Below are 10,021 nucleotides of genomic sequence, written 5' to 3'. Positions count from 1 at the left end.
TTCCTTTTGTCGTTTGGACTGACCATAAGAACCTTGAGTACATCCGTTCTGCCAAACGACTTAATGCGCATCAGGCTCGTTGGGCGCTGTATTTCGCTCATTTCGAGTTCGTTATTTCTTATCGTCCGGGCACTAAGAACACCAAGCCTGATGCTTTATCCCGTCTCTTCAGTTCTTCTGTAGCCTCTACCGACCCCGAGGGAATTCTCCCTGAGGGGCGTGTTGTCGGGTTGAATGTCTGGGGAATTGAGAGACAGGTAAAGCAAGCACTCATTCACACTCCGTCACCGCGCGCTTGTCCTAGGAACCTTCTTTTCGTTCCCGTTTCTACTCGCCTGGCCGTTCTTCAGTGGGCTCACTCTGCCCAGTTAGCTGGCCACCCCGGCGTTCGGGGTACGCTTGCTTCTATTCGCCAGCGTTTTTGGTGGCCTACTCAGGAGCGTGACACGCGCCGTTTCGTGGCTGCTTGTTCGGACTGCGCGCAGACTAAGTCCGGTAACTTTCTTCCTGCTTCTGCTCCTGGCCTTGCTGGGTCTCAGTCTGTCCCCAGCCACCGCATCTTTCCTGCACTTGCTGTGTCTCAGTCTGTCCACAGCCACCGCCTCTCTCCTGTTCCTGGTCTTAGCCTTGCTGTGTCTCAGTCTGTCCCTAGTTGTTACTCTCCTGGCCTGTTTGGTCCTGATTGCTCTAACGCTTACAGTTCTCTACCTGTGTCTCATTTTTATAAGAGTTATTGCACTAGATTCCCTCTTCATCGTTTCCCGTTACGGTCCTGAGGAGAGGAGTTGGGTTCTTTCTCGGGACGTGCTGGACCGTTCGTTGATCAATGATTTCCTCCGTTGCCGCCAGGGTTCCTCCTCGAGTGCGCCAGGAGGCGCTCGGTGAGTGGGGGGGTACTGTCATGTTTTGTCATAGATTGTCATGTCTTGTCCCTGTGCTTTCTCTTCTATTCGTTTCCCCCTGCTGGTCTTATTAGGTTCTTTCCCTCTCTCTCTCTCTCTCTCTCTCTCTCTCTCTCTCTCTCTCTCTCTCTCTCTCTCTCTCTCTCTCTCTCTCTCTCTCTCTATCGTTCCGTTCCTGCTCCCAGCTGTTCCTCATTCTCCTAACTACCTCGTTTACTCTTTCACACCTGTCCCCTATTTTGCCCTCTGATTAGAGTCCCTATTTCTCCCTCTGTTTCCACTTCTGTCCTTGTCGGATCCTTGTTTGATGTTTGATGTACTGTGTCCTTGTTCCGTCCTGTCGTGTTTTTGCCTTCTTCAGATGCTGCGTGTGAGCAGGTGTCTCTATCAGCTACGGCCTGCGCCAACCCGAAGCGACCTGCAGTCTGTGGTCGCATCTCCTGTTGTTCCCCTCTACTGACTAGAGGATTTCAGTTATTCCTGTTTGGACATTACCAGTGAAAGAATTCAGGATTAATCGTTTTTTGTTAAGACTGGAATAAGCTCTGTTTCTGTTAAGTCGCTTTTGGGTCCTCATTCACCTGCATAACAGAAGGATCCGACCAAGAATGGACCCAGCGACTACGGATTCTCTCTACTCTGCTGTCGAGTTCCAGGGAGCGATGCTAGGCAGACACGAACAGGAATTGTCTGCTGCTCGACATGCCGTTGAGACCCTGGCCGCCCAAGTCTCCGGCCTCTCGGAGGAGATTCACAATCTCCGCCTCGATCCACCGGTTACCTCCTGGGCTTCCGGGTCTCCGGAGCCCAGAATTAATAACCCACCGTGCTACTCTGGGGAGCCTACTGAATGTCGCTCGTTCCTTACCCAGTGTGATATAGTGTTCTCTCTCCAGCCCCACACGTACTCCAGGGGTATTGCTCGTATCGCCTACGTCATATCTCTCCTTACTGGACGGGCTCGGGAGTGGGGCACGGCTATCTGGGAGGCAAGGGCTGAGTGTACTATCCAGTATCAGAACTTTAAGGAGGAGATGATACGGGTTTTTGATCGTTCTGTTTTTGGGAAAGAAGCTTCCTGGTCCCTGTCTTCCCTATGTCAAGGTAATCGATCCATAACGGATTACTCTATAGAGTTTCGCACTCTTGCTGCCTCCAGTAACTGGAACGAGCAGGCGTTGCTCACTCGTTTTCTGGAGGGACTCCACGCTAAGGTTAAGGATGAGATTCTCTCCCGGGAGGTTCCATCCAGCGTGGATTCTTTGATTGAACTCGCTATTCGCATAGAACGACGGGTAGATCTTCGTCACCGAGCTCATGGAAGAGAGCTCGCGTTAACTGTGTCCCCCCTCTCCCCGACACTACCATCTTTCCCCACTGACTCAGGTGTTGAGCCCATGCAGCTGGGGGGTATTCGCATCTCGACTAAGGAGAGGGAACGGAGAATCACCAACCGCCTCTGTCTCTATTGCGGTTCCGCTGGTCATTTTGTCATTTCATGTCCAGTTAAAGGCCAGAGCTCATCAGTAAGCGGAGGGCTACTGATAAGCGCTACTACTCTGTCCTCTCCGTCAAGTTCCTGTACTAACTTGCCAGTCCATCTACGCTGGACCGGTTCGGCAGCTTCCTGCAGTGCATTAATAGACTCTGGGGCGGAGGGCTGTTTTATGGACGAAGCCTGGGCTCGGGAACATGACATTCCTCTCAGACAGTTAGGGGAGCCCACGGTCATGTTCGCGTTGGATGGTAGTCCTCTCCCCAGTATATTATGTGAAACACTACCTTTAACCCTCACAGTATCTGGTAACCATAGTGAGACCATTTCTTTTTTGATTTTTCGTTCACCTTTTACACCTGTTGTTTTGGGTCATCCCTGGCTAGTGTGTCATAATCGTTCTTTTGATTGGTCTAGTAATTCTATCCTTTCCTGGAACGTTTCTTGTCATGTGAAATGTTTAATGTCTGCTATTCCTCCTGTTTCTTCTGCTCCCTCTTCACAGGAGGAACCTGGTGATTTGACAGGAGTACCGGAGGAATATCATGATCTGCGCACGGTCTTCAGTCGGTCCAGAGCCACCTCCCTTCCTCCTCACCGGTCGTATGATTGTTGTACTGATCTCCTCAAGAAGCGTTTTACATCCGCTCCTATCCTTGTTACACCTGACGTCACTAAACAGTTCATTGTCGAGGTAGACGCGTCAGAGGTGGGCGTGGGAGCCATTCTGTCCCAGCGCTCCCATACTGACGATAAGGTCCACCCTTGCGCGTATTTTTCTCATCGCCTGTCGCCGTCGGAACGTAACTATGATGTGGCTAACCGCGAACTGCTCGCCATCCGTTTAGCCCTAGGCGAATGGCGACAGTGGTTGGAGGGGGCGACCGTTCCTTTTGTCGTTTGGACTGACCATAAGAACCTTGAGTACATCCGTTCTGCCAAACGACATAATGCGCGTCAGGCTCGTTGGGCGCTGTATTTCGCTCATTTCGAGTTCGTTATTTCTTATCGTCCGGGCACTAAGAACACCAAGCCTGATGCTTTATCCCGTCTCTTCAGTTCTTCTGTAGCCTCTACCGACCCCGAGGGAATTCTCCCTGAGGGGCGTGTTGTCGGGTTGAATGTCTGGGGAATTGAGAGACAGGTAAAGCAAGCACTCATTCACACTCCGTCACCGCGCGCTTGTCCTAGGAACCTTCTTTTCGTTCCCGTTTCTACTCGCCTGGCCGTTCTTCAGTGGGCTCACTCTGCCCAGTTAGCTGGCCACCCCGGCGTTCGGGGTACGCTTGCTTCTATTCGCCAGCATTTTTGGTGGCCTACTCAGGAGCGTGACACGCGCCGTTTCGTGGCTGCTTGTTCGGACTGCGCGCAGACTAAGTCCGGTAACTTTCTTCCTGCTTCTGCTCCTGGCCTTGCTGGGTCTCAGTCTGTCCCCAGCCACCGCATCTTTCCTGCACTTGCTGTGTCTCAGTCTGTCCACAGCCACCGCCTCTCTCCTGTTCCTGGTCTTAGCCTTGCTGTGTCTCAGTCTGTCCCTAGTTGTTACTCTCCTGGCCTGTTTGGTCCTGATTGCTCTAACGCTTACAGTTCTCTACCTGTGTCTCATTTTTATAAGAGTTATTGCACTAGATTCCCTCTTCATCGTTTCCCGTTACGGTCCTGAGGAGAGGAGTTGGGTTCTTTCTCGGGACGTGCTGGACCGTTCGTTGATCAATGATTTCCTCCGTTGCCGCCAGGGTTCCTCCTCGAGTGCGCCAGGAGGCGCTCGGTGAGTGGGGGGGTACTGTCATGTTTTGTCATAGATTGTCATGTCTTGTCCCTGTGCTTTCTCTTCTATTCGTTTCCCCCTGCTGGTCTTATTAGGTTCTTTCCCTCTCTCTCTCTCTCTCTCTCTCTCTCTCTCTCTCTCTCTCTCTCTCTCTCTCTCTCTCTCTCTCTCTCTCTCTCTCTCTCTCGTTCTCTATCGTTCCTGCTCCCAGCTGTTCCTCATTCTCCTAACTACCTCGTTTACTCTTTCACACCTGTCCCCTATTTTGCCCTCTGATTAGAGTCCCTATTTCTCCCTCTGTTTCCGCTTCTGTCCTTGTCGGATCCTTGTTTGATGTTTGATGTACTGTGTCCTTGTTCCGTCCTGTCGTGTTTTTGCCTTCTTCAGATGCTGCGTGTGAGCAGGTGTCTCTATTAGCTACGGCCTGCGCCAACCCGAAGCGACCTGCAGTCTGTGGTTGCATCTCCTGTTGTTCCCCTCTACTGACTAGAGGATTTCAGTTATTCCTGTTTGGACATTACCAGTGAAAGAATTCAGGATTAATCGTTTTTTGTTAAGACTGGAATAAACTCTGTTTCTGTTAAGTCGCTTTTTGGTCCTCATTCACCTGCATAACATCTCCCAAGTGGTCATTCTCTCTTTCTCCCCTTACTCATCTGTCTATCGCCTCCTTTGAATTCCATGCTGTCACAGATACCAGCCCTTTCAAGCTTAACATCCTTATCATTTATCGCCCTCCAGGTTCCCTCTGAGAGTTCATCAATGAGCTTGATGCCTTGATAAGCTCCTTTCCTGAGGACGGCTCACCTCTCACAGTTCTGGGCGACTTTAACCTCCCCACGTCTACCTTTGACTCATTCCTCTCTGCCTCCTTCTTTCCACTCCTCTCCTCTTTTGACCTCAGCCTCTCACCTTCCCCCCCCTACTCACAAGGCAGGCAATACGCTCGACCTCATCTTTACTAGATGCTGTTCTTCCACTAACCTCATTGCAACTCCCCTCCAAGTCTCCGACCACTACCTTGTATTCTTTTCCCTCTCGCTCTCATCCAACACCTCCAACACTGCCCCTACTCGGATGGTATCGCGCCGTCCCAACCTTCGCTCTCTCTCCCCCCCGCTACTCTCTCCTCTTCCATCCTATCATCTCTTCCCTCTGCTCAAACCTTCTCCAACCTATCTCCTGATTCTGCCTCCTCAACCCTCCTCTCCTCCCTCTCTGCATCCTTTGACTCTCTATGTCCCCTATCCTCCAGGCCGGCTCGGTCCTCCCCTCCCGCTCCGTGGCTCGACGACTCATTGCGAGCTCACAGAACAGGGCTCCGGGCAGCCGAGCGGAAATGGAGGAAAACTCGCCTCCCTGCGGACCTGGCATCCTTTCACTCCCTCCTCTCTACATTTTCCTCCTCTGTCTCTGCTGCTAAAGCCACTTTCTACCACGCTAAATTCCAAGCATCTGCCTCTAACCCTAGGAAGCTCTTTGCCACCTTCTCCTCCCTCCTGAATCCTCCTCCCCCTCCCCCCTCCTCCCTCTCTGCAGATGACTTCGTCAACCATTTTGAAAAGAAGGTCGACGACATCCGATCCTCGTTTGCTAAGTCAAACGACACCGCTGGTTCTGCTCACACTGCCCTACCCTGTGCTCTGACCTCTTTCTCCCCTCTCTCTCCAGATGAAATCTCGCGTCTTGTGACGGCCGGCTGCCCAACAACCTGCCCGCTTGACCCTATCCCCTCATCTCTTCTCCAGACCATTTCCGGAGACCTTCTCCCTTACCTCACTTCGCTCATCAACTCATCCCTGACCGCTGGCTACGTCCCTTCCGTCTTCAAGAGAGCGAGAGTTGCACCCCTTCTGAAAAAACCTACACTCGATCCCTCCGATGTCAACAATTACAGACCAGTATCCCTTCTTTCTTTTCTCTCCAAAACTCTTGAACGTGCCGTCCTTGGCCAGCTCTCCCGCTATCTCTCTCTGAATGACCTTCTTGATCCAAATCAGTCAGGTTTCAAGACTAGTCATTCAACTGAGACTGCTCTTCTCTGTATCACGGAGGCGCTCCGCACTGCTAAAGCTAACTCTCTCTCCTCTGCTCTCATCCTTCTAGATCTATCGGCTGCCTTCGATACTGTGAACCATCAGATCCTCCTCTCCACCCTCTCCGAGTTGGGCATCTCCGGCGCGGCCCACGCTTGGATTGCGTCCTACCTGACAGGTCGCTCCTACCAGGTGGCGTGGCGAGAATCTGTCTCCTCACCACGCGCTCTCACCACTGGTGTCCCCCAGGGCTCTGTTCTAGGCCCTCTCCTATTCTCGCTATACACCAAGTCACTTGGCTCTGTTATAACCTCACATGGTCTCTCCTATCATTGCTATGCAGACGACACACAATTAATATTCTCCTTTCCCCCTTCTGATGACCAGGTGGCGAATCGCATCTCTGCATGTCTGGCAGACATATCAGTGTGGATGACGGATCACCACCTCAAGCTGAACCTCGGCAAGACGGAGCTGCTCTTCCTCCCGGGGAAGGACTGCCCGTTCCATGATCTCGCCATCACGGTTGACAACTCCATTGTGTCCTCCTCCCAGAGCGCTAAGAACCTTGGCGTGATCCTGGACAACACCCTGTCGTTCTCAACCAACATCAAGGCGGTGGCCGTTCCTGTAGGTTCATGCTCTACAACATCCGCAGAGTACGACCCTGCCTCACACAGGAAGCGGCGCAGGTCCTAATCCAGGCACTTGTCATTTCCCGTCTGGATTACTGCAACTCGCTGTTGGCTGGGCTCCCTGCCTGTGCCATTAAACCCCTTCAACTCATCCAGAACGCCGCAGCCCATCTGGTGTTCAACCTTCCCAAGTTCTCTCACGTCACCCCGCTCCTCCGTTCTCTCCACTTTTCTCCAGTTGAAGCTCGCATCCGCTACAAGACCATGGTGCTTGCCTACGGAGCTGTGAGGGGAACGGCACCTCAGTACCTCCAGGCTCTGATCAGGCCCTACACCCAAACTAGGGCACTGCGTTCATCCACCTCTGGCCTGCTCGCCTCCCTACCACTGAGGAAGTACAGCTCCCGCTCAGCCCAGTCAAAACTGTTCGCTGCTCTGGCCCCCCAATGGTGGAACAAACTCCCTCACGACGCCAGGACAGCGGAGTCAATCACCACCTTCCGGAGACACCTGAAACCCCACCTCTTTAAGGAATACCTAGGATAGGATAAGTAATCCCTCTCACCCCCCCCCCTAAGTTTTAGATGCACTATTGTTAAGTGACTGTCCCACTGGATGTCATAAGGTGAATGCACCAATTTGTAAGTCGCTCTGGATAAGAGCGTCTGCTAAATGACTTAAATGTAAATGTAAATGTTACACAGGGACAGACAGAGACAGGAGGGACAGGCAGGGACAGGAGATACAAAGAGGGACAGAGAGGGTCAGACAGAGACAGGAGGGACAGACAGGGACAGACAGAGACAGGAGGAGCAGACAGGGACAGGAGGGACAGAGAGGGACAGATAGGGACAGGAGGGACAGACAGGGACAAGAGGGACAGAGAAGGACAGGCAGAGACAGACAGGGACAATAGGGACAGACAGGGACAGACAGGGACAAGAGGGACAGAGAAGGACAGGCAGAGACAGACAGGGACAATAGGGACAGACAGGGACAGACAGGGACAAGAGGGACAGACAGGGACAGACAGGGACAAGAGGGACAGACAGGGACAGACAGGGCAAGAGGGACAGACAGGGACAAGAGGGACAGACAGGGACAGAGGGTCAAGAGGGACAGACAGGGACAGACAGGGACAAGAGGGACAGACAGGGACAGACAGGGACAAGAGGGACAGACAGAGACAAGAGGGACAGACAGGGACAGACAGGGACAAGAGGGACAGACAGGGACAAGAGGGACAGACAGGGACAAGAGGGACAGACAGGGACAGACAGGGACAAGAGGGACAGACAGGGACAGACAGGGACAGACAGGAAGGACAGGATGGAAAGACAGGGACATACAGGAACAGGATGGACAGAGAGGGACAGCAGAGACTGACAAGGACAGACAGGGTATTGGATAGACAGGGACAGACAGGAACAGACAGTAAACATTACACTCACAGAAGTTTCAAAAGAATAAAGACATTTCAAATGTCATATTATGTCTATATATATATACAGTCATATTATATATATATATATATATATACAGTGTTGTAATGATGTGCAGATAGTTAAAGTACAAAAGGGAAAATAAATAAACATAAATATGGGTTGTATTTACAATGGTGTTTGTTCTTCACTGGTTGCCCTTTTCTCGTGGCAACAGGTCACAAATCTTGCTGCTGTGATGTCACACTGTGGAATTTCACCCAGTAGATATGGGAGTTTTTCAAAATTGGATTTGTTTTTGAATTCTTTGTGGATCTGTGTAATCTGAGGGAAATATGTCTCTCTAATATGGTCATTCATTGGGCAGGAGGTTAGGAAGTGCAGCTCAGTTTCCACCTCATTTTGTGGGCAGTGAGCACATAGCCTGTCTTCTTTTGAGAGCCATGTCTGCCTACGTTTGGGTTTTGTGATAGTTTGGGGTCAGCATGGTGGTGGTAGTGTGATGGTTTGGGGTCAGCATGGTGGTGGTAGTGTGATGGTTTGGGGTCAGCATGGTGGTGGTAGTGTGATGGTTTGGGGTCAGCATGGTGGTGGTAGTGTGATGGTTTGGGGTCAGCATGGTGGTGGTAGTGTGATGGTTTAGGGTCAGCATGGTGGTGGTGGTAGTGTGATGGTTTGGGGTCCAGCGTGGTGGTGGTAGTGTGGTGGTTTGGGGTCAGCATGGTGGTGGTAGTGTGATGGTTTGGGATCCAGCATGGTGGTGGTAGTGTGATGGTTTGGGGTCCAGCATGGTGGTGGTAGTGTGATGGTTTAGGGTCAGCATGGTGGTGGTGGTAGTGTGATGGTTTGGGGTCCAGCGTGGTGGTGGTAGTGTGATGGTTTGGGGTCAGCATGGTGGTGGTAGTGTGATGGTTTGGGATCCAGCATGGTGGTGGTAGTGTGTTGGTTTGGGGTCAGCGTGGTGGTGGTAGTGTGATGGTTTGGGGTCCAGCATGGTGGTGGTAGTGTGATGGTTTGGGGTCAGCGTGGTGGTGGTAGTGTGATGGTTTGGGGTCCAGCATGGTGGTGGTAGTGTGATGGTTTGGGGTCCAGCATGGTGGTGGTAGTGTGATGGTTTGGGGTCCAGCATGGTGGTGGTAGTGTGATGGTTTGGGGTCCAGCATGGTGGTGGCAGTGTGATGGTTTGGGGTCAGCATGGTGGTGGTAGTGTGATGGTTTGGGGTCAGCATGGTGGTGGTAGTGTGATGGTTTGGGGTCAGCGTGGTGGTGGTAGTGTGATGGTTTGGGGATGCTTTGCTGCCTCAAGACCTGGACCACTTGCCTTAATAGAAGGAACCATGAATTCTGCTCTGTATCAGAGAATATCAGGCCATCCGTCTGTGAGCTGAAGCTGGAGCCCAGTCTGGAGCCCAGTCTGGAGCCCAGTCAGGAGCCCAGTCTGCAGCCCAGTCAGGAGCCCAGTCTGGAGCCCAGTCTGGAGCCCAGTCTGGAGCCCAGTCTGGAGCCCAGTCAGGAGCCCAGTCTGGAGCCCAGTCTGGAGCCCAGTCAGGAGCCCAGTCTGGAGCCCAGTCTGGAGCCCAGTCTGGAGCCCAGTCTGGAGCCCAGTCAGGAGCCCAGTCTGGAGCCCAGTCTGGAGCCCAGTCTGGAGCCCAGTCTGGAGCCCAGTCAGGAGCCCAGTCAGGAGCCCAGTCAGGTCACACAGCAAGACAATGATCCAAAACACACAATCCAATTTACATGAAA

This window comes from Oncorhynchus gorbuscha, linkage group LG06 (genome assembly GCF_021184085.1).
Source record: "Oncorhynchus gorbuscha isolate QuinsamMale2020 ecotype Even-year linkage group LG06, OgorEven_v1.0, whole genome shotgun sequence".
Taxonomy (NCBI): Eukaryota; Metazoa; Chordata; class Actinopteri; order Salmoniformes; family Salmonidae; genus Oncorhynchus; species Oncorhynchus gorbuscha.
The sequence above is the reverse complement of the archived record's forward strand: the minus strand, read 5'-3'. Positions refer to the sequence as shown.